Raw genomic sequence first — 25619 nt, forward strand, 5'->3', positions numbered from 1 at the left:
CCCCTTAAAGGCCCTCCAACTGCCTGTTTTACGGCACTTGACCCCTATCAGAGAAAGGCACCCTGTCGGCATGTGTGAAGGGTTATTACCTATATCCTGTGGTTGGCAACTTACCTCTGTTCTCCCTCACTTTAGCAAGGGCACTTTTACGAAGGTAAGGCTTCTGGGAGAGTTAGAGAGAGAGAGGTAGAGAGAGAGAGAGAGAGAGAGAGAGAGAGCAGTAGAGAGGTAGAGAGGTAGCAAGAGAGAGAGGTAGCGAGGTAGAGCAGTAGAGTGGTAGCGGGGGAGAGAGAGAGAGAGAGAGAGAGAAAGAGGGACAGGGAGAGAGAGAGCAGTAGAGAGGTAGGAGAGGGAGAGAGAAAGAGAGAGGTAGAGCAGTAGAGAGGTAGCGAGAGAGGGAGAGGGAGAGGGAGAGGGGGAGAGAGAGAGCAGTAGAGAGAGAGAGAGGGAGCGCAGTAGAGAAGGAGCGAGAGAGAGAGAGAGAGAGAGAGAGAGAGAGAGAGCAGTAGAAGAGGGAGAGGGAGAGGGGGAGAGAGAGAGAGAGAGAGAGAGAGAGAGAGCAGTAGAAGAGGGAGAGGGAGAGGGGGAGGGGGAGAGAGAGAGAGAGAGAGCAGTTGAAGAGGGAGAGGGAGAGGGGGGGAGAGAGAGAGAGAGGTGGAGAGTTTAGTGATGGTAGTAGTAGTCGTAGTAATGATGACAGTTTAGTGATGGTAGTAGTAGTCGTAGTAATGATGACAGTTTAGTGATGGTAGTAGTAGTCATAGTAAGGATGACAGTTTAGTGATGGTAGTAGTAGTCATAGTAATGATGACAGTTTAGTGATGGTAGTAGTAGTCGTAGTAATGATGACAGTTTAGTGATGGTAGTAGTAGTCGTAGTAATGATGACAGTTTAGTGATGAGAGAGAGAGCAGTAGTAGTCGTAGTAATGATGACAGTTTAGTGATGGTAGTAGTAGTCGTAGTAATGATGACAGTTTAGTGATGGTAGTAGTAGTCGTAGTAATGATGACAGTTTAGTGATGGTAGTAGTAGTCGTAGTAATGATGACAGTTTAGTGATGGTAGTAGTAGTCGTAGTAATGATGACAGTTTAGTGATGGTAGTAGTAGTCGTAGTAAGGATGACAGTTTAGTGATGGTAGTAGTAGTCGTAGTAATGATGACAGTTTAGTGATGGTAGTAGTAGTCGTAGTAATGATGACAGTTTAGTGATGGTAGTAGTAGTCATAGTAAGGATGACAGTTTAGTGATGGTAGTAGTAGTCGTAGTAATGATGACAGTTTAGTGATGGTAGTAGTAGTCGTAGTAATGATGACAGTTTAGTGATGGTAGTAGTAGTCGTAGTAATGATGACAGTTTAGTGATGAGAGAGAGAGCAGTAGTAGTCGTAGTAATGATGACAGTTTAGTGATGGTAGTAGTAGTCGTAGTAATGATGACAGTTTAGTGATGGTAGTAGTAGTCGTAGTAATGATGACAGTTTAGTGATGAGAGAGAGAGCAGTAGTAGTCGTAGTAATGATGATGGTAGTTGTAGTAATGATATAAAGGAGAAGATGACCGTTATTTAGTAAAGTTAGTTATAGTTTCATTTTCCATAATTTGATTTTATATTTATTACATTTCTACTATTGACTGTTACCATTTTATTGTCATTATTTTTGTATTTAATTTTGTATTATTATTTACTACCATTTTATATTATTATTTGCTATCATTTATAATTTTGTTACAATGTATATTGTATACATTGTTGCTTTGGCAATATTGACACAATGTTTTTCATGCCAATAAAGCAGCTTGAATTTTAATTTTAATTAGAGAGAGAGAGATAGAGAGAGAGCAGTAGAGAGGTAGCGGGAGAGGGAGAGAGAGAGAAAGACAGAGAGGTAGAGAGAGAGGTAGAGCAGTAGCGAGGTAGAGAGAGAGAGAGAGAGGGAGAGGGGGAGAGAGAGAGGGGGAGAGAGAGAGAGAGGGCAGTAGAGAGAGAGAGAGAGTGAGGGAGAGGGGGAGAGGGAGAGGGAGAGAGGTAGAGCAGTAGAGAGAGGTAGAGGGAGAGAGAGAGCAGTAGAGAGAGAGGGGGAGAGAGAGAGAGAGAGAGAGAGAGAGAGAGAGAGAGAGAGAGGGAGAGAGAGCAGTAGAGAGGTAGAGAGAGAGAGGGAGAGAGAGAGAGCAGTAGAGAGAGAGATATAGATGTAGAGCAGTAGCGAGGTAGAGAGAGAGAGAGAACAGTGGAGAAGTAGAGAGGTAGAGAGAGCAGTAGAGAGGTAGAGAGAGAGAGCAGTAGAGAGGTAGAGAGGTAGAGAGAGAGACCAGTAGAGAGGGAGAGAGAGGGAGAGAGAGAGAGAGAGAGAGAGAGAGAGAGAGAGAGAGAGAGAGAGAGAGAGAGAGAGAGAGAGAGAGAGAGAGAGAGAGAGAGAGAGAGAGAGAGCAGTGGAGAGGTTGAGCAGTAGAGAGAGAGAGTGAGAGAGAGCAGTAGAGAGAGAGAGAGGTAGAGCAGTAGAGAGAGGGAGAGAGAGCAGTAGAGAGGTAGAGAGAGTGAGAGAGTGAGAGAGAGATAGAGAGGTAGAGCAGTAGCGAGGTAGAGAGAGAGAAAGGTAGAGCAGTAGAGAGAGAGAGAGAGAGAGAGAGAGAGTGAGAGAGAGCAGTAGAGCAGTAGAGAGAGAGAGCAGGAAAGGAAATTAAGGAAAGCTTTGACTATGTACAGACTCAGTGAGCATAGCCTTGCTATTGAGAAAGGCCGCCGTAGGCAGACATGGCTCTCAAGAGAAGACAGGCTATGTGCTCACTGCCCACAAAATGAGGTGGAAACTGAGCTACACTTCCTAACCTCCTGCCCAATGTATGACCATATTAGAGAGACATATTTCCCTCAGATTACACAGATCCACAAAGAATTCGAAAACAAATCAAATTTTGATAAACTCCCATATCTACTGGGTGAAATTCCACAGTGTGCCATCACAGCAGCAAGATTTGTGACCTGTTGCCACGAGAAAAGGGCAACCAGTGAAGAACAAACACCATTGTAAATACAACCCATATTTATGCTTATTTATTTTATCTTGTGTCCTTTAACCATTTGTACATTGTTAAAACACTGTATATATTTGTAATGTCTTTATTGTTTTGAAACTTCTGTATGTGTAATGTTTACTTTGAATTTTATTGTTTATTTCACTTTTGTATATTATCTACCTCACTTGCATTGGCAATTTCCCATGCCAATAAAGCCCTTGAATTGAATTGAGAGGTAGAGCAGTAGAGAGGTAGCGAGAGAGAGAGAGAGAGAGAGAGGGAGAGAGAGAGGTAGAGCAGTAGAGAGGTAGCGAGAGAGAGAGGGGGAGAGAGAGGGGGAGAGAGGGAGAGAGAGAGAGAGAGAGATATGAGCCAGGCTGTGTGATCACTCATAGCTAAAGATGATGGGAGAAGGCTGTGAGAGCTATAAGGCATTAGGTCAACAGTAAAGTAAATGCTATTCCCTCCTCTGAGATGACCGAGTTGAGAGAATTTCATGTCCTTTTACTGTAGGTTCTAATCCAACTGCTGCTCACAGCACCTTTATATTAGATCCTAGTCAAGTGACTTGGAGGAGGTGAGGAGGGAGGGCGGAGTGCTATGCACGTTCAATACATCAAGAATTGTAAAGAACGCTGCATGCTGCTTGATTTCCCTTGGCCTTAGAAAAGCAGTACTACAATTTCCAGGAATAGTGAGCCATAAAAATCCTAATTCTATGGCGAGATCATAGAGAAAAATTCGTAATGTTCTATATTCCTGGAAATGATTTGCTATAGCCTCATAGAAGGTTATTATCAGTGAATATTTACACCGTTAAAGACAAATGTACGTATGAAATAGAACTCTCTCCCCTCAGTAAAACATGATCACATCGCCAGTCAACGATATGGCTCCACACAGCAGGAAAAGCATGGCTTTCTTTTCTTCTTCTACTTCACCAGTAGAGTAGATTGTCGATTTTATCCTACCCACGGGTCCAATCACAATGCCATTTATCGAGTGTGAATACTAACCGATCATAACAAGCTCAGTGTAAACTCCTAAATGGAAGTGCTCTGTTTAGTGACCTGAGGAGGCAGAGAGAAACTCATGATGTCCATTACAGGCCACGTTAATGGCTCTTAGCTGGAGCTATTCATTAAGTACACAGAGTGGCCCAACAATGGAAGCAGTCCCTTCCACACCCTCTGCTCTCGTATTCCATTATTTATAACTAATGAACAAGGCTTTTACTCTGAAAGAGGATGCCTAATAGCTGTGTTGTCTTCCTGCCTGGGGAGACTCAGTCAACCAGCAAGAAGATGTTGCCCAGAACATTCACTAAATGAATACATACTTATGATTTACGTGTTTAGATTGCTTCATCTAAATGCAGCAGCTTCTCTATGTGTTGAATGTAAAAATCAGTTTCCTAAATTAGCTGAAAAGACACCATTTGCCCGACAGTATATGTCCTGTATCTGTCCTTTGAACAGCAAATGAATGGAGGTTGTGTGGGAGTGGATTGGCAAGGTGTCACCGACAGCCCCCTTTGATAAGTTGCAGTGTAGCACTGCGATGGTAAGTTATTAGATGTGTAGGTGGTTCCCCGTTCTTTACTTCTACTTCTCTCCTCTCGGTGTGCCTGCCTGCCGACTCCTCCTGATTTATTCTCAGTGTGAAGACTAGCTCCCTTTCACTTCCCAGCCATATTAATCACCCACGGCAACTCACACAAACACAGCCGGTCAGGTCTGCGACTTCCAGCAAGGGCACTTCAAAAGTGGCTCTCAGTTCAGTATTATAATGGCGATGGAAATCAAAACAGCATTAAATTCTGACACAAACAATGAGAAGCGTATCCTGCTAATGGAGTTTTTCACTTAGAAGTAAAGGCTTTGGTTGCTTAGTTGCTCAATTTGCCATGTATCAAGGCTCCGCCGAGGTCTCTCAGGTTTGCACTAAAGGCAGGAAAAAAGGGCCTGCAGATGTGAACCTTAGGGTAATGAGGAACTTGCTGACGGATCTTATGTGAAATGGATACTTAGGTCTGTTAAAATGGGGCCCTAACGCAATGGTAAATGTAAGAACTGACAGTAGGGTAATATGTCACAAATATTTTTGCTATTTTCACAGCTGGAATTATGAGTGCCTTGTCCTGGTCCATTGGGGATTAATACTACAGTTTATTAAATAGCATAAGCTACAGTAACAAGTAATAGCAACCATAAAATTCCAGTGTTTGCTCAATTGCCTATGTTTGGAGTGTCGGCAGTCAACGCCTTTGTAATTGGCTTCAATGAGCCTAGCATACAGTACATGTCTTTACGCATCGCACTTCTCCCCCCCCGCCCCCCCCCCCAAAAAAAACAAGGAGGCTCCTGTGAATTGTAGGCCCTATTGTATGTGTGAGTAGGGCTGTGACGATCATTACGTTTAATCAGCCGGAAAATGGCATGCAAATACCTGCCTCTCTCATGATAATTGACGTAAAATAAATCCATTTCATATAGCCTACATCACAATAAGTCCATTATTTATTTTAGGCTGGTCTAAAGAAACTTTATTATATGAAGAAATGACGCAGGAGCAGAAGGCAGACGTTTTACGTGCCCCCAACCGATTGTGATTGTTTTGCTCGTTTACCTACGTTGTTTGTAACTTATTCTTTTACTATTTTTTGTACATAATGTTCCCGCTACCGTCTCTTATGACCGAAAATAACTTCTAGACATCAGGACTGCGATTACTTGCCACTGGCTAGCAGAATCCTTTTTCTTCTTTCATGACTCTGATGAGCCGAGGCGGAGGATATACGGCTTCCTCGGGAACAGGCCCCGACCCCAGTGATCTGCGTGAAGAGGAGGTGGAGAAAGAGAGGCCAGAAGGCGGCCTGCCTTCTGAGGAGTAGGAGGCGATCGAATAAACCGCCACTCCCCTCAAGTCTGCTCGCAAACATGCAATCTTTGGACAAAAAAATGGACAAGTTATTGGGAAGATTAAACTACCAACGGGACATTAAAAACTGTAACATCTTATGCTTCACGGAGTTGTGGCTGAACGACGAAAATATCAACATACAGCTGGCTGGTTATATGATGTACCCGGCAGGATAGAGCAGTGGCATCTGGTAAGACAAGGGGCGGTGGTCTATGCATTTTTGTAAACAACAGCTGGTGCACAATATCTAAGGAAGTATCGAGCCATTGCTCGCCTGAGGTAGAGTTTCTCATGATAAGCTGCAGACCCCATTACCTACTGAGAGAGTTCTCATCTATATTCTTTGTAGCTGTTGAATGTTGTTGAATAGCATTGAATGAGCTGTATTCCGCCATAAGCGAACAAGAAAACGCTCACCAAGAGGCGGCGCTACTAGTAGCCGGGACTTTAACCTGTTAGTCCTATAGGGGCAGTATTTCATTTTTGGATAAAAAGACGTGCCCGTTTTAAGCGCAATATTTTGTCACGAAATTGGAATTGATAGTTTTGGAAAGAAGACACTCTTACGTTTCCAGAACTGCAAAGATTTTCACTGTGAGTGCCCTAGAACAAATGCTAAACCAAGATGTTTGACCGACCAGGAAATGAACAGGATTTCTGAGGCTACGTTTTCCATGATCGCCTTATATGGCTGTGAATGCGACAGGAATGAACGGACACTTTCTCTTGTTTCCCCAAGGTCTCTGCAGCATTGTGACATATTTGTAGGCATATCATTGGAAGATTGACCATAAGAGACTACAATTGCCAAGTGTCCACCTCAATTGGCAATTGGCGCGCAAAAGTCAGCTCCCAGTATTTTTCCATTCGAATCAGAGAACAAAGCATGCTTCAAGGCCTGCGCTTTCAATATGACAAACCACCTTCAGGATTGATTCAAACAACGTTTTCCATGTTTCAGTCGATATTATGGAGTTATTTCGGAAAAAAGTTCGACGTGTAGGTGACTGAATTTTCGGTTAGTTTCGGTAGCCAAATGCATAGTAACAAAACGGAACGATGTGTCCTACACAAGAATCTTTCAGGAAAAACTGGACATCTGCTATGTAACTGAGAGTCTCCTCATTGAAACATCTGAAGTTCTTCAAAGGTAAATTATTTTATTTGATTCCTTTGCTGGTTTTTGTGAATATGTTGCGTGCTAAATGCTAACGCTAAATGCTAAGCTAGCTATCACCACTCTTACACAAATTATTGATTTTCTCTGGTTCTAAAGCATATTTTGAAAATCTGAGACGACAGGATTGTTAAGAAAAGGATAAGCTTGAGAGCAGGCATATTTATTTCATTTCATTTGCGATTTTTAGAAATCGCTAACGTTGCGTTATGGTAATGAGCTTGAGGCTGTAGTAACGATACCGCATGCGGGATTGGGCGGACTATGAGGTTAATGCAGCCAAACTTAAATCAGTTTTATCTAATTTCTATCAACATGTTAACTGTGCAACCAGAAGGAAAAGAACTCTGGACCACCTATACTCCACACACGGAGATGCGTACAAAGCTCTCCCTCGCCCTCTATTTGGCAAATCTGACCATAATTCTATCCTCCTGATTCCTGCTTAAAAGCAAAAATTAAAGCAGGAAGCACCAGTGACTAGATCATTAAAAAAAGTGGTCAGATGAAGTAGATGCTAAGCTACAGGACTATTTTGTAGGATAGACTAGAATATGTTACAGCATTCCTCCAATGGCATTGAGGAGTACACCACATCTATCATTGGCTTCATCAGTAAGTGCATCGATGACGTCGTCCCCACAGTAACCGTACGTACATACCTCAACCACTGCGGCGGCAGGGTAGCCTAGTGGTTAGAGCGTTGGACAGTAACCGAAAGGTTGCAAGTTCAAATCCCCGAGCTGACAAGGTACAAATCTGTCGTTCTGCCCCTGAACAGGCAGTTAACCCACTGTTCCTAGGCCGTCATTGAAAATAAGAATTTGTTCTTAACTGGCTTGCCTAGTAAAATAAAGGTAAAATAAAAAATAAAACCAGCATCCATGGATTACAGGCAGTATCTGCACTGAGCTAAAGGCTAGAGCTGCCACTTTCAAGGTGCGGGACTTTAACCTGGAAGCTTATAAGAAATTCCGCTATACCCTCCGACGAACCATCAAACAGGCAAAGCATAAATACTGGACAAAGATCGAGTCGTACTACACTGGCTCTGACGCTCGTCGGGTGTGACAGGGCCTGCAAACCATTACAGACTACACAGGAAAGCACAGCCGAGAGCTGCCCAGTGACACAAGCCTACCGGACGAGCTAAACTATTTCTATGCTCGCTTCGAGGCAAAAACACTGAAACATGCATGAGAGCACCAGCTCTACCAGAAGACTGTGTGATCACACGCTCCACAGCCGATGTGAGTAAGGTCACAGGGCCAGACAGATTACCAGGACGTGTACTGCGAGCATGCGTTGACCAACTAGCAAGTGTCTTCACTGACATTTTCAACCTCTCCCTGTCCGAGTCTGTAATACCAACGTGTTTTAAGCAGACCACCATAGTGTCTGTGCCCAAGAACACTAAGGTAATCTGCCTAAATGACTACCGACCCGTAGCGCTCACGTCTGTAGCCATGAAGTACTTTGAAAGGCTGGTCATGGTTCACATCAACACCATCATCCCAGAAACCCTAGACCCACTCCAATTTGCATATCGCCCTTACAGATCCACAGATGATGCAGTCTCTATTGTAATCCACACTGCCCTTTCCCACCTGGACAAAATGATCACCTACAGTATGTGAGAATGCTATTCATTGACACAGCTCAGTGTTCAACACCATAGTGCCCTCAAAGCTCATCAATAAGCTAAGGACCCTGGGACTAAGCACCTCCCTCTGCAACAGGACTCTTGACTTCCTGACGGTGGTAAGGGTCGATAACAACACATCCGCCACGCTTATCCTCAACACTTCAACACTGGGGTCCTTCAGGGGTGCGTGCTCAGCCCCCTCCTGTACTCCCTGTTCACTCATGACGGCACGGCCAGGCACGACTCCTACTCTATCATTAAATTTGCAGATGACACAACAGTGTTAGGCCTGATCACCGACATCAACGAAATAACCTATAGGGAGGAGGTCAGAGACCTGGCCGTGTGGTGCCAGGATGACAACCTCTCCCTCAACGTGATCAAGACAAAGGAGATGATTGCGGACTACAGGAAAAAGAGGACAGAGCACGCCCCCATTCTCATCGACAGGGCTGCAGTGGAGCATGTTGAGAGCTTCAAGTTCCTTGATGTCCACATCACCAACAAACTAACATGGTCCAAGCGAACCATGACAATCATGAAGCGGGCATGACAAAACCTATTCCCCCTCAGGAGACTGAAAAGATTTGGCATGGGTCCTCAGATCCTCAAAAGGTTCTACAGCTGCACCATCAAGACCATCTGACTGGTTGCATCACTACCTGGTATGGCAACTGCTCGGCCTCCAACCACAAGGCACTACAGAGGGTAGTGCGAAAGGCCCAGTACATCACTGGGGCCAAGCTTCGTGCCATCCAGGACCTCTATACCAGGCAGTGTCAGAGGAAGGCCCTGAAAATTGTCAAAGTTTCCATCCTCCCTGGTCATAGACTGTTCTCTCTCCTACCACACGGCAAGCGGTACCGGAGCGCCAACTCTAGGTCCAAGAGGCTTCTAAACAGCTTCTACCCCCACGCCATAAGACTCCTGAACATTTAGTCAAATGGCTACCCAGACTATTCACATTCCCCCCCCTCCACACCACTGCCACTCTCTGTTGTCATCTATTCATAGTCACTTTAATGAACTCTATCTACATGTACATACTAACTAACCGGTGTCCCCGCACATACCCTGTATATATTGTTATTGTTTTACTGCTTCTCTGTAATTACATGCTACTTTTAACTCTTGGCACTGTTGGTTAGGGGCTCGTAGGTAAGCATTTTACTTTACGGTCTACACCTGTTTTATTTGGCGCATGTGACCAATAACATTTGATCTGAAATGTAGTCTATTTCAGAGGAACAGAAAAGCATACTCTGCGCTGTCCTTATGTTAGGTCCTGATCTGGCTATGCCATATGGCTGTGGGCTACACTAGCTCATTAAGCAGACAAGATTTGCTTAGAATTCCGTGGCATTACTCTATATTATTTTATAATAAGGAGAATATAATTAAACGTAGCTGAATAAAATAGGAAGATTTCTGAGGAAGTGTGCACATGCGGCTGTTCTGTGTTGAGCGGTTAACAATAATAATAATAATAATAATAATTATTATTATTATTTGAAACAGGTCCTCCTATACGCTTCATTAAGAGTTATGGATCTTTAGATATGAACCTTAGTCTATATGTAGTCTATATGTTTTGATTTCTAATACGTTCTATGGCTGCATGATACGACTGGGCACAGACATTAATTCAACGTCTATTCCACATTGGTTCAATATAATTGAATTGAAATAACGTGGAAGCAACGTTGATTCAACCAGTGAGTGCCCAGTGGGTAAATAGGTCTCATGAAAGGCTGTTTCACGTGCAGGTCGTGCACACTTCATAAAGCTCTCATTCACAATCTGACAAGCACTTGATAACAATTTGACAAGAACTTGATAATATTCTTACCCGTCAGACTATTCTAAATGGAATCTGGTCCCCCCCCAAAAAACATGCCATCCGTAGCCTACACTGAATAGTGAATGGAGGTTACATGCAGTTATGTTTTCAGTATGCCAGGTAGGCTACACCAGTTGTATATCAGATTAATGTGCTTCATTTTAAGAATTGAACAATAAATATAGCTGTGATCCTCTGTTAAATAGTGGCCAGTCAAAACTCTGTTTTACACTATTTACCATTGATTTCTATTGGGCACAAAATGATCTGAAACACAACCCCAAAAAATAACAAGCTTGATATAGTCATTGTGTGCTATGAATATGGGACCAAATAATTAACTTTTTACTACTTTAATACACAGTTGAAGTCGGAAGTTTACATACACCTTAGCCAAATACATTTAAACTAAGTTTTTCACAATTCCTGACATTTAATCCTAGTAAAGATTCCCTGTTTTAGGTCAGTTAGGATCACCACTTAATTTTAAGAATGTGAAATGTCAGAATAATAGTAGAGAGAATGATTTATTTCAGCTTTTATTTCTTTCATCACATTCCCAGTGGGTCAGAAGTTTACATACACTCAATTCGTTTTTGTTAGCATTACCTTTATATTGTTTAACTTGGGTCAAATGTTTCGGGTAGCCTTCCACAAGCTTCCCACAATAAGTTGGGTGAATTTTGACCCATTCCTCCTGACAGAGCTGGTGTAACTGAGTCAGGTTTGGAGGCCTCCTTGCTCGCACATGCTTTTTCAGTTCCGCCCACAAATTTTCTATAGGATTGAGGTCAGGGCTTTGTGATGGTCACTCCAATACCTTGACTTTGTTGTCCTTAAGCCATTTTGCCACAACTTTGGAAGTGTGCTTGGGGTCATTGTCCACTTGGAAGACACATTTGCGACCAAGCTTTAACTTCCTGACTCATGTCTTGAGATATTGCTTCAATATATCCACATAATTTTCCTCCCTCGTGATGCCATCTATTTTGTGAAGTGCACCAGTCCCTCCTGCAGCAAAGCACCCCCACAAAATTATGCTGCCACCCCTGTGCTTCACGGTTGGGATGGTGTTCTTTGGCTTGCAAGCCTCCCCAATTTTCCTCCAAACATGATGATGGCCATTATGGCCAAACAGTTCTATTAGACCAGAGGACATTTCTCCAAAAAGTACGATCTTTGTCCCCATGTGCAGTTGCAAACCGTAGTCTGGCTTTTTTATGGCGGTTTTGGAGCAGTGGCTTCTTACTTGCTGAGCGGCCTTTCAGGTTTGATCGATATAGGACTCGTTTTACTGTGGATACAGATACTTTTGTGTATGTTTCCTCCAGCATCTTCACAAGGTCCTTTGCTGTTGTTCTGGGATTGATTTGCACTTTTCGCCCCAAAGTACATTCATCTCTAGGAGACAGAACGCATTCCCTTCCTGAGCGGTATGATAGCTGCGTGGTCCCATGGTGTTTATACTTGCGTACTATTGTTTGTACAGATGAACGTGATACCTTCAGGCGTTTGGAAATTGCTCCCAAGGATTAACCAGACTTCTGGCGGTCTACAATTTTTTTCTGAAGTCTTGGCTGATTTCTTTTGATTGTCCTATGATGTCAAGCAAAGAGGCCCTGAGTTTGAAGGTAGGCTTTGAAATACATCCACAGGTACACCTCCAATTGACTCAAATGATGTCAATTAGCCCATCAGAAGCTTCTGAGGCCATGACATCATTTCCCCAAGCTGTTTAAAGGCACAGTCAACTTAATGTATGTAAACTTCTGACCCACTGGAATTGTAATACAGTGAATTGTAAGTGAAATAATCTGTCTGTAAACAATTGTTGGAAAAATTACTTGTGTCATGCACAAAGTAGATGTCCTAAACGACTTGCCAAAACTATAGTTTGTTAACATGAAATTTGTCTAGGGGTTGAAAATGGGCTTTAATGACATCAACATAAGTGTATGTAAACTTCCGACTTCAACTGTATGTGAATTTGTCCCAATACTTTTGGTCCCTTAAAATGGGGCTGTTTTATAAGACAACGACAAACATTTCTAAATAGGATGGGGTCAGAAGCATGATATCATACATCGCTTCACTCGTTCCATGGCACTGTGTGCACACGTAGGCCTAAATATCTTTATGCATAACATTCTCACGGCTATACAAAATACTAGGCTCCGGTCAATCGTATCTTTGCCTATGTGTGAATCAGATTATTAAGGAGGAGGACTGAATAGTTTGGACTGGAGGAACCTGTCTGGTAATCGGATGAGGGGCGCTCTTTGAAAATGGGGATGGACAACTTACTCGAACAAGCGAAATTAAATATAGAGGTATGTGAATTGTGAATAATGAAAAAGCATGAGGGCAAAAAAATCCCTAATATTTCAAAGCACTCTCAGTAGACCATTTCGAACCCCAGTATTCATAGGCTACTCGGCTAATGTCCAGGATAAATAGGCTACTCGGCTCATGTCCAGGATAAATAGGTTACTCGGCTAATGTCCAGGATAAATAGGCTACTCGGCTCATGTCCAGGATAAATAGGCTACTCTGCTAATGTCCAGGATAAATAGGCTACTCGGCTAATGTCCAGGATAAATAGGCTACTCTGCTAATGTCCAGGATAAATAGGCTACTCGGCTAATGTCCAGGATAAATAGGCTACTCGGCTAATGTCCAGGATAAATAGGCTACTCGGCTCATGTCCAGGATAAATAGGCTACTCGACTCATGTCCAGGATAAATAGACTACTCGACTCATGTCCAGGATAAATAGACTACTCGACTCATGTCCAGGATAAATAGACTACTCGACTCATGTCCAGGATAAATAGACTACTCGGCTCATGTCCAGGATAAATAGACTACTCGGCTCATGTCCAGGATAAATAGACTACTCGACTCATGTCCAGGATAAATAGACTACTCGACTCATGTCTAGGATAAATAGACTACTCGGCTCATGTCCAGGATAAATAGACTACTCGACTCATGTCCAGGATAAATAGACTACTCGACTCATGTCCAGGATAAATAGACTACTCGACTCATGTCCAGGATAAATAGACTACTCGACTCATGTCCAGGATAAATAGACTACTCGGCTCATGTCCAGTATAAATAGACTACTGTCCAGGATAAATAGACTACTCGACTCATGTCCAGGATAAATAGACTACTCGACTCATGTCCAGGATAAATAGACTACTCGGCTCATGTCCAGGATAAATAGACTACTCGACTCATGTCCAGGATAAATAGACTACTCGACTCATGTCCAGGATAAATAGACTACTCGACTCATGTCCAGGATAAATAGACTACTCGGCTCATGTCCAGGATAAATAGGCTACTCGGCTCATGTCCAGGATAAATAGGCTACTCGGCTAATGTCCAGGATAAATAGGCTACTCGGCTCATGTCCAGGATAAATAGGCTACTCGACTCATGTCCAGGATAAATAGACTACTCGACTCATGTCCAGGATAAATAGACTACTCGACTCATGTCCAGGATAAATAGACTACTCATGTCCAGGATAAATAGACTCATGTCCAGGATAAATAGACTACTCGGCTCATGTCCAGGATAAATAGACTACTCGACTCATGTCCAGGATAAATAGACTACTCGACTCATGTCCAGGATAAATAGACTACTCGGCTAATGTCCAGGATAAATAGACTACTCGGCTCATGTCCAGGATAAATAGGCTACTCGGCTCATGTCCAGGATAAATAGGCTACTCGGCTAATGTCCAGGATAAATAGGCTACTCGGCTCATGTCCAGGATAAATAGGCTACTCGACTCATGTCCAGGATAAATAGACTACTCGACTCATGTCCAGGATAAATAGACTACTCGACTCATGTCCAGGATAAATAGACTACTCGACTCATGTCCAGGATAAATAGACTACTCGGCTCATGTCCAGGATAAATAGACTACTCGACTCATGTCCAGGATAAATAGACTACTCGACTCATGTCCAGGATAAATAGACTACTCGAGACTCATGTCCAGGATAAATAGGCTACTCGGCTCATGTCCAGGATAAATAGGCTACTCGGCTAATGTCCAGGATAAATAGGCTACTCGGCTCATGTCCAGGATAAATAGGCTACTCGACTCATGTCCAGGATAAATAGACTACTCGACTCATGTCCAGGATAAATAGACTACTCGACTCATGTCCAGGATAAATAGACTACTCGACTCATGTCCAGGATAAATAGACTACTCGGCTCATGTCCAGGATAAATAGACTACTCGACTCATGTCCAGGATAAATAGACTACTCGACTCATGTCCAGGATAAATAGACTACTCGGCTCATGTCCAGGATAAATAGACTACTCGACTCATGTCCAGGATAAATAGACTACTCGACTCATGTCCAGGATAAATAGGCTACTCGACTCATGTCCAGGATAAATAGACTACTCGACTCATGTCCAGGATAAATAGACTACTCGACTCATGTCCAGGATAAATAGACTACTCGACTCATGTCCAGGATAAATAGACTACTCGACTCATGTCCAGGATAAATAGACTACTCGACTCATGTCCAGGATAAATAGGCTACTCGACTCATGTCCAGGATAAATAGACTACTCGGCTCATGTCCAGGATAAATAGACTACTCGGCTCATGTCCAAGATAAATAGACACCTATGCGATGCTCCTAAACCAGCCTCGATTATGGGGAAACCAATTGTTTCTAAATACGAGATTCACCAATACAAAAGGCACATCTCTCTTCCATGGGCACTGTGCATCATGGCTGGATAGTATACACTCTCAAAATACATGCCATTATCAACTGTGTTACCATTAAGACCTGATTTTGGGAGGTCTTAAAACTTCTCATTAGCGCTGCATGGTAATGTCACTTTTGCGCTTGTTTTTAAGAACACACCTCAAGTATTTAAAAAAAAAATGATAGCGCTTCAAACTAACAAGCTTTTGACACTTGCACCTCCTTAGCGCCAGCCAAAGATAGAGCCGTCAGGGTTGATAGAAAAACTTACATTTAAATACATACCATGAAAATTGAACATTAAACATCAACTTACAATGAAAAATAACTTATCTCAGCAGAATTTTGATTGTTAGAAATGTTTTGAAACTCATATTTGAAACCAATTTTTACTAAATAAGGTGGTGATGTGGTTTTTGACTACATTGCCAGAAATGATTCAACAACACAGGTAGATCATTAGTCCACCTTCATGTCTGGTGGCAAAGAAAGAGTGGGAAGCAATTTTTTAAAAGTATCAGACTCTCCAAGGTTTCACAACTTGACATGGCTGACATGGCGACCTAAGCAAGAATAATTATTCCATTTGTTCTGAGAGACCATCTCAGGACTTAATCGCAGCGCTGCCTTGGAGAAGTACAAAGCTGTGGTGTCCCATCTACAGTAGGTTCTTCAATGCCACTGTTAGCATAATACTTCCAAAAGAAGGTTCACAGGAGACGACACTCAAAATAACTCTCTAATTCAGCTATGTAAATGACCTCCAATACAAATAACCATCCCAACCAAGTGCTAAAAGCCTAGCTGGAATTTAACCACTGCACTACAGCAATGACTCATTTCAAAAACATTAAATTAAGACACATGATTGTAAAAGTATTTATGTATTCTTTAATAGCTTCAGAAAGTAAAATGGATAGATATGTTTTCACAGGCTATTTTGAGTTTTTATATAATTTAGTTACTCTCACAGTGTGCTGATCAGGGATGACTTAACAGGAGATAATCGTTGAAGAACACGCTATTGTTGGTCTCCCCTCTAATTTCATCAGTCACCTCTCTCTCTGTCTCTGTCTCTGTCTCTGTCTCTGTCTCCCTCTCCCTTCCCCCCTGTCTTAATTCACCTGTCACTCAGTCATACGTGGAAGACTCTGTGGAGCCCTGTGGAGCACCTGGTCTGGCCCAGCTGACTGAGGCCAAGTCGGGTAGAGGCACAAGGCATGCTGGCACATCTTTAACCCCGGAGTCCCACTTACTCCGGCTGGCCAGCCTCACATACACCAGGGTTCCTAGGGGCGAACTACCAGTTAATGAACTCTGGGAAGCAGCAGTCTGGATCATTGGTGAACATGCCGAGTGCAGTAATTGACAGGGCTGCAATTGAAAGCAGAATGTAGCAAGAGGGAAATCTGCAGTCTACAGCTCTGGTCAATATTGTTTTAGCAGGTTGGGAGGCTGGTATCAAACTGTGCAGAAGTCTGTAGCCTCACATTATGTTCTGCTGATTTCTGTTTGTTTACGTGATCTCTTTTTGCTGGTTTCCTATGGCCTGTATGGGATTTGTTGTTGGCTTTCAGTGGAAACATTAGACAGACTTGGGTGAACTGAGGTTTAACTATAAGAACACCAGGTTGTCTGAGGTCATAGCAACTCTGCTTTGGGGCCCACCGGGGACTTTGGACATAACATAAAAGGCTATATAACAGTAAATAGGAGACATTATGTTGCTTAAAGACCCATGCCAGCCTCCTCTTTTCCCCCCAACATTCCAAACCCCATGTAAGATGGTTTGGATGAAAGTTAAGATTCTGTTGTGAAACTGAAACTACATCATATTTATAAATTCGCCTTTTGGGGCCTCACTGAGGTGTTTAGGTGATGAATCTGGATCGTGTCACTTGGTGACACCTGTGTGACACCTGTGTGACAGTGTTGATGTGTGTGTGTGACAGTGTGGTGGGGGAGGTGGGAAGGATGTTGGCCAACTCAACACCCCCAGTTACCCAGGTCCATCCTTCATGGTTCCTTGTCCCGAGAGGTCTAGTTCTAGTTGGCAGTAAATACCTACAGAAGGGTGACCTAATTTGCACCTGGCTGCAGACTCGCCTTGCAAATACATTATTCTAATTGGGTCCCATGTTCCTGAGCCGAGCTTAGGCAGTGCCAGCCAGCCAGCGCCGGGGCACAATGGCCTCCTAGAAGCTGTCCCTACAGTACCAAGCTGAAGACATACGGGAGGGCAGGCAGAATAGATTAGCGCAGGGTAAGATAGTTATTAGATCGTCCGGTGCAATAACAAGGCTCTTGTCTCTCTTCCCTGCCATTAAAGGAAGGGAGGATGTTAAGGGAAGATGAAGGAGGATGTGGTCTTTGTTGTGGGATGGGATTTCTTGATTCTGGCAGTGTCATAACACACATAATTGCTGAGGTCTTTGCTTTATAGCTATTCATTGAAGATTAAATGGAGTGTCGTGGACAGCAGCGATAAAACCCTGTTAGTCGGTGAAAGGACATCTTTTTCCTTTTTGGATCCACTCTGATTTCAGACAGGAATAAATAACTGAATACATTTGGTTTTGGTCAAAGCCCTGATATTGAGAATGTTAACCAGATAAGAGACTGACCGACGTCAGAACAAGACTCCAGTTTATCACTGTGTTTGGGTCGCTGGAGCTCCAGACAAGTCATAAAGGTCAAAGGATTTCTGTGTTACTTTCCTAACACGTATGTTATGTGGAGGTGGCATGAAGTATTTGAATTAACCTCTGCTCAACTTTTAAACTTCCTGTACGGTGGCTGTTGAAGAGATAAATCAACAGTGTTCTTTTTTCTCCGTGACTTACTGCGCTATATAAACCTAAACTTCAAAAACAAGCCAAAGGTACACTAATTGCCCTGTAACTGAGATAGAAGCTATTGACAGTATTTTCATCACATTGATCCAAATAACAGTGGAAATAGTTTAGCATATTTTATCATCAGCACCTTTGCTAACATTTATCAGCCCAAAGTGTCTTCATTGACACTGAAAAAAAATGCACAGATTGGTATGGGCACAAACTGTATACTATTGAACAATTCTTCCTTGTGTATATTGCCATGTTGTGCATTATTATCTTGCCTGTAATAGTACATTACAGCCGACAACTTCTCAAGAGAGAAAACCAGTCGGTTTACAGTCTTTTCCAGTCCAATTGGATGATGTTATATGCAGGAAATGAAACATGTCCTAACATTTTTCTCAAGACAAACCCTTTCATTAAATTACCATAAAGGAGACTTTTGTCTCAGATTTTGCTTTCATTATTTATTTTGTGACAGAGTTGTTTTTCTTTATTCACTGATGCTTGGAGACATTAGTTTAAAAACAAACATTACTAACCCATTCTCTTTTATTCTCTTTATAGTGTCTTAGTATTTTCAAATAGAATCAATGGCGATTTTAGCATGTAAATCTTGGTGGGGCAAACTCAACATTTGTTTTTTAGATGCATGCCAGTAAAGCCACGAAACAACACAACACTAAACAATAAATTAATTGCACTATAACTGTGACAAACGGTGTCCACAAACTGTTAGGGCCTACATAAAGCTGTCCCAACAGCAAAGCTTTCTTTTCAGCACCATGGAGTGAATCCTTAGCCAGGTGTACCAGTGGTATCAGCGAAGCCTTGTCTGGAAGTGAAACAGTTCATTCAACCTCATTTACTGCCTTTTTAAATAACATAGCTGATTTGGGTGACTTGTTTGAACAAATGTGGTTTCTACTGTACAAACTATGGCATAAGGGAATGATGAGCGGATAAGAGGCCATCCGTGATTTTGCTTAAGACATTAATGAGCGAGCTAAGACGGATGTAGTCAATATAACTATTTGTTCAGCACTTTTGAAATGTACAGTGACAGAATTCAGAACATGGGCTGTCCTTACTGTATTCTCCATGTACAGCAAGTCAGAACCGTAGGATAAATACAGGGGATATATAAGCAGACAATGAAAGCTCTTACAATATTAGATGATGATATTTCTCTAAAACAGGCTATAGGCTACATGTGCACCACCAAGTCAGAACAGTAGGCTAAGTTATGAGGGGGAAAGGGACCAAATTATTAGGTCGAGACACATGGGCTACTAACAGCTTACTACACAACATACACTCAGCATTACTTTCTCAGCTACAGTATACATATCTCCCTGGCATATTGCATAATTTATGCAGCAGCATACAATACATTTTGGGACTCACCTTGTTGTGCTGTGCTCACCTGAACAGGAAGGTGGCACGGCAGTCTTTCTTGGAGGCAAATTTTGTCATCAAACTTTGTCATCAGAGTCTGACATTCTCTGGAATTATGGTGCTTTCAAGACAACTGAGAACAGGGAAAAAGATTGAATCTTGACGTCAGTGATCTTCAGGTCGGAGCTCTAGAAAGAGGCCTGAGTTCCCCACTTGGAATGCCGAGTTGAATGACCGTCCAAAACATTTTTTCTCAGTCGGAGCAATTCATGATGATGACTGCTTGTCGAGCTTGCTAGCTAAGATTTTGAAAGTCCAATCAGTCCATTCAAAGCTACGGTATATATAATGCGATTTGACGTCATTTTAATTGTGGCCAATGACCTTGAGCCTTCTTGGATGGGCACTTCTAATGTAAATCTTTGGCAGCACCCAAGGGGCGTGAATTTTCAAGGTCTCCCTGTATATTATTTTACAGTGACACAGTGCCCCCATGAGGAACAGAGCATGAGCCAATCATGGCACAGTTAGAGAACATTTACAACCCTTATGCTCTGTATTTTGTCTCCTGACCCCTCCTGTCTCAGCCTCCAGTATTTATGCTGCAGTAGTTTGTGTCGGGGGGCTAGGGTCAGTTTGTTATATCTGGAGTATTTCTCCTGTCTTATCCGGTGTCCTGTGTGAATTTAAGTATGCTCCCTCTAATTCTCTCTTTCTTTCTCTCTCTCGGAGGACCTGAGCCCTATGACCATGCCTCAGGACTACCTGGCATGATGACTCCTTGCTGTCCCCAGTCCACCTGGCCATGCTGCTGCTCCAGTTTCAACTGTTCTGCCTGACCTGAGCCCTAGGACCATGACTCAGGACTACCTGGCATGATGACTCCTTGCTGTCCCATTTTACATTTTACATTTAAGTCATTTAGCAGACGCTCTTATCCAGAGCGACTTACAAATTGGTGCGTTCACCTTAAGACATCCAGTGGAACAGCCACTTTACACTTTACAAGGATACAAGGTGAGAAGGATTACTTTATCCTATCCTAGGTATTCCTGAAAGAGGTGGGGTTTCAGGTGTCTCCGGAAGGTGGTGATTGACTCCGCTGTCCTGGCGTCGTGAGGGAGTTTGTTCCACCATTGGGGGGCCAGAGCAGCGAACAGTTTTGACTGGGCTGCGCGGGAACTGTACTTCCTCAGTGGTAGGGAGGCGAGCAGGCCAGAGGTGGATGAACGCAGTGCCCTTGTTTGGGTGTAGGGCCTGATCAGAGCCTGGAGGTACTGAGGTGCCGTTCCCCTCACAGCTCCGTAGGCAAGCACCATGGTCTTGTAGCGGATGCGAGCTTCAACTGGAAGCCAGTGGAGAGAGCGGAGGAGCGGGGTGACGTGAGAGAACTTGGGAAGGTTGAACACCAGACGGGCTGCGGCGTTCTGGATGAGTTGTAGGGGTTTAATGGCACAGGCAGGGAGCCCAGCCAACAGCGAGTTGCAGTAATCCAGACGGGAGATGACAAGTGCCTGGATTAGGACCTGCGCCGCTTCCTGTGTGAGGCAGGGTCGTACTCTGCGGATGTTGTAGAGCATGAACCTACAAGAACGGGCCACCGCCTTGATGTTAGTTGAGAACGACAGGGTGTTGTCCAGGATCACGCCAAGGTTCTTAGCGCTCTGGGAGGAGGACACAATGAAGTTGTCAACCGTGATGGCGAGATCATGGAACCGGCAGTCCTTCCTCGGGAGGAAGAGCAGCTCCGTCTTGCCGAGGTTCAGCTTGAGGTGGTGATCCGTCATCCACACTGATATGTCTGCCAGACATGCAGAGATGCGATTCGCCACCTGGTCATCAGAAGGGGGAAAGGAGAAGATTAATTGTGTGTCGTCTGCATAGCAATGATAGGAGAGACCATGTGAGGTTATGACAGAGCCAAGTGACTTGGTGTATAGCGAGAATAGGAGAGGGCCTAGAACAGAGCCCTGGGGGACGCCAGTGGTGAGAGCGCGTGGTGAGGAGACAGATTCTCGCCACGCCACCTGGTAGGAGCGACCTGTCAGGTAGGACGCAATCCAGCGTGGGCCGCGCCGGAGATGCCCAACTCGGAGAGGGTGGAGAGGAGGATCTGATGGTTCACAGTATCGAAGGCAGCCGATAGGTCTAGAAGGATGAGAGCAGAGGAGAGAGAGTTAGCTTTAGCAGTGCGGAGGGCCTCCGTGATACAGAGAAGAGCAGTCTCAGTTGAATGACTAGTCTTGAAACCTGACTGATTTGGATCAAGAAGGTCATTCTGAGAGAGATAGCGGAGAGCTGGCCAAGGACGGCACGTTCAAGAGTTTTGGAGAGAAAAGAAAGAAGGGATACTGGTCTGTAGTTGTTGACATCGGAGGGATCGAGTGTAGGTTTTTTCAGAAGGGGTGCAACTCTCGCTCTCTTGAAGACAGAAGGGACGTAGCCAGCGGTCAGGGATGAGTTGATGAGCGAGGTGAGGTAAGGGAGAAGGTCTCCGGAAATGGTCTGGAGAAGAGAGGAGGGAATAGGGTCAAGCGGGCAGGTTGTTGGGCGGCCGGCCGTCACAAGACGCGAGATTTCATCTGGAGAGAGAGGGGAGAAAGAGGTCAGAGCACAGGGTAGGGCAGTGTGAGCAGAACCAGCGGTGTCGTTTGACTTAGCAAACGAGGATCGGATGTCGTCGACCTTCTTTTCAAAATGGTTGACGAAGTCATCTGCAGAGAGGGAGGAGGGGGGGGGGAGGAGGATTCAGGAGGGAGGAGAAGGTGGCAAAGAGCTTCCTAGGGTTAGAGGCAGATGCTTGGAATTTAGAGTGGTAGAAAGTGGCTTTAGCAGCAGAGACAGAAGAGGAAAATGTAGAGAGGAGGGAGTGAAAGGATGCCAGGTCCGCAGGGAGGCGAGTTTTCCTCCATTTCCGCTCGGCTGCCCGGAGCCCTGTTCTGTGAGCTCGCAATGAGTCGTCGAGCCACGGAGCAGGAGGGGAGGACCGAGCCGGCCTGGAGGATAGGGGACATAGAGAATCAAGGGATGCAGAAAGGGAGGAGAGGAGGGTTGAGGAGGCAGAATCAGGAGATAGGTTGGAGAAGGTTTGAGCAGAGGGAAGAGATGATAGGATGGAAGAGGAGAGAGTAGCGGGGGAGAGAGAGCGAAGATTGGGACGGCGCGATACCATCCGAGTAGGGGCAGTGTGGGAAGTGTTGGATGAGAGCAAGAGGGAAAAGGATACAAGGTAGTGGTCGGAGACTTGGAGGGGAGTTGCAGTGAGGTTAGTGGAAGAACAGCATCTAGTAAAGATGAGGTCGAGCGTATTGCCTGCCTTGTGAGTAGAGGGGAAGGTGAGAGGGTGAGGTCAAAAGAGGAGAGGAGTGGAAAGAAGGAGGCAGAGAGGAATGAGTCAAAGGTAGACGTGGGGAGGTTAAAGTCGCCCAGAACTGTGAGAGGTGAGCCGTCCTCAGGAAAGGAGCTTATCAAGGCATCAAGCTCATTGATGAACTCTCCGAGGGAACCTGGAGGGCGATAAATGATAAGGATGTTAAGCTTGAAAGGGCTGGTAACTGTGACAGCATGGAATTCAAAGGAGGCGATAGACAGATGGGTAAGGGGAGAAAGAGAGAATGACCACTTGGGAGAGATGAGGATCCCGGTGCCACCACCCCGCTGACCAGAAGCTCTCGGGGTGTGCGAGAACACGTGGGCGGACGAAGAGAGAGCAGTAGGAGTAGCAGTGTTATCTGTGGTGATCCATGTTTCCGTCAGTGCCGAAAAGTCGAGGGACTGGAGGGAGGCATAGGCTGAGATGAACTCTGCCTTGTTGGCCGCAGATCGGCAGTTCCAGAGGCTACCGGAGACCTGGAACTCCACGTGGGTCGTGCGCGCTGGGACCACCAGATTAGAGTGGCCGCGGCCACGCGGTGTGGAGCGTTTGTATGGTCTGTGCAGAGAGGAGAGAACAGGGATAGACAGACACATAGTTGACAGGCTACAGAAGAGGCTACGCTAATGCAAAGGAGATTGGAATGACAAATGGACTACACGTCTCGAATGTTCAGAAAGTTAAGCTTACGTAGCAGGAAACTTATTGACTAAAATAATTCAAATGATACAGTACTGCTGAAGTAGGCTAGCTGGCAGTGGCTGCGTTGTTGTTGTTCTATCTCTCTATAGTGCTGTTTCTTGTATTATGGTCTCTTGTTTCTTTAGAGGTTTCACTTTGTTGTCCTTTTTCTCTTCCTTTTTCTTCTGTCCTTATTTTGTCTTCCTTTCTTCTGTTAACTAGATATTTTTTGTTGTTATTCTTTGTAAGCTAGCTAGCTTCTTCCAGGAGAGTCCCTAGCAACTGCTTAGCAACAAGTAAACAATTCAGCTAGCTAAGATAACTGTACAATTTTATGAAAAATAGTTACTTCTTCAAAAGCCTGTCTTTTTGGTTTGTTCCTTGTTTTGTCTTCTATTGAGTCTTGCAGTTTTCTCTTGATTTTTTCGATGTACTTCACTCTAAAAAACCATTTAAATCTCAATATATACAGGAGCTCATTTTTCAGCAGCTGCTCAATTTGGAACTCCCCAGTCCACCTGGCCATGCTGCTGCTCCAGTTTCAACTGTTCTGCCTGTGATTAATATTATTTGACCATGCTGGTCATTTATGAACATTTGAACATCTTGGCCATGTTCTGTTATAATCTCCACCCAGCACAGCCAGAAGAGGACTAGCCACCCCTCATAGCCTGGTTCCTCTCTAGGTTTCTTCCTAGGTTTTGGCCTTTCTAGGGAGTTTTTACTAGCCACCGTGCTTCTACACCTGCATTGCTTGCTGTTCGGGGTTTTAGGCTGGGTTTCTGTACAGCACTTTGAGGTATCAGCTGATGTACGAAGGGCTATATAAATACATTTGATTTGATTTTGATTTGATATTTTCCGCTGGCTGCTCCACCACCACAGAAAGCACTGAGCTAGGCTCAAACACCTGCATTTTGGAGCTGCCTTACTCAAGACATCAAAAAAGAGATCATGTTTGTATGCAGCTTTGTGATAATTGTTTTTACATTGTTTGCAAACCCAACAAGCCCTGAATGACAGGTAGCCACTGGATAGAATGATCATATTCTGGATGCTGGCCTACTAGGCAGAGTTCCTCTGTCCAGTTTCTGTGTTCTTTTGCCCATCTTAATCTTTTATTTTTATTGGCCAGTCTGAGGCTTTTTCTTTGCAACTCTGTCTAGAAGACCAGCATCCTGGAGTCACTTCTTCACTGTTGACATTGAGACTGGTGTTTTGCAGGTCCTATTTAATGAAGCTGCCAGTTGAGGATTTGTGAGGCTTCTGTTTCTCAAACTAGACACTCTAATATACTTGTCCTCTTGCTCAGTTGTGCACCGGGGCCTCCCACTCCTCTTTCTATTCTGGTTATAGATAGTTTGCGCTGTTCTGTAGAGGGAGTAGTACACAGCGTTGTACAAGATCTTCAGTTTCTTGGCAATTTCTCGCATGGAATAGCTTTCATTTCTCAGAACAAGAATAGACTGATGAGTTTCAGAAGAAAGTTCTTTGTTTCTGGCCATTTTGAGCCTGTAATCGAACCCTCAAATGCTGATGCCCCAGATACTCAAATAGTCTAAAGAAGTCCAGTTTTATTGCTTATTTAATAAACTACAGTTTTCAGTTGTGCTAATGATCAATTAGCCATTTAAAACAATACATTTGGATAAGCTAACACAACGTGCCATTACACAGGAGTGATGGTTGCTGATAACGGGCCTCTGTACACCTACAGTATGTAGATATTCCATTTAAAAAATCAGCCCTTTCCAGCTACAATAGTCATATACAGCATTAACATTGCGTACACAGTATTTCTGATCAATTTGATGTTATTTTAATGGTCAAAAAATGTGATTTTCTTTCAAAAACAAGGATATTTCTAAGTGACCCCAAACTTTTGAACGGTATTGTATATAGGGGATAAACCACCATTTCAGCACTTACTGTATTTTCTCTCAGCTGGAATGATTGTTTATTTTG

Source organism: Oncorhynchus nerka, linkage group LG9a (assembly GCF_034236695.1).
Source record: "Oncorhynchus nerka isolate Pitt River linkage group LG9a, Oner_Uvic_2.0, whole genome shotgun sequence".
NCBI classification, from domain to species: domain Eukaryota; kingdom Metazoa; phylum Chordata; class Actinopteri; order Salmoniformes; family Salmonidae; genus Oncorhynchus; species Oncorhynchus nerka.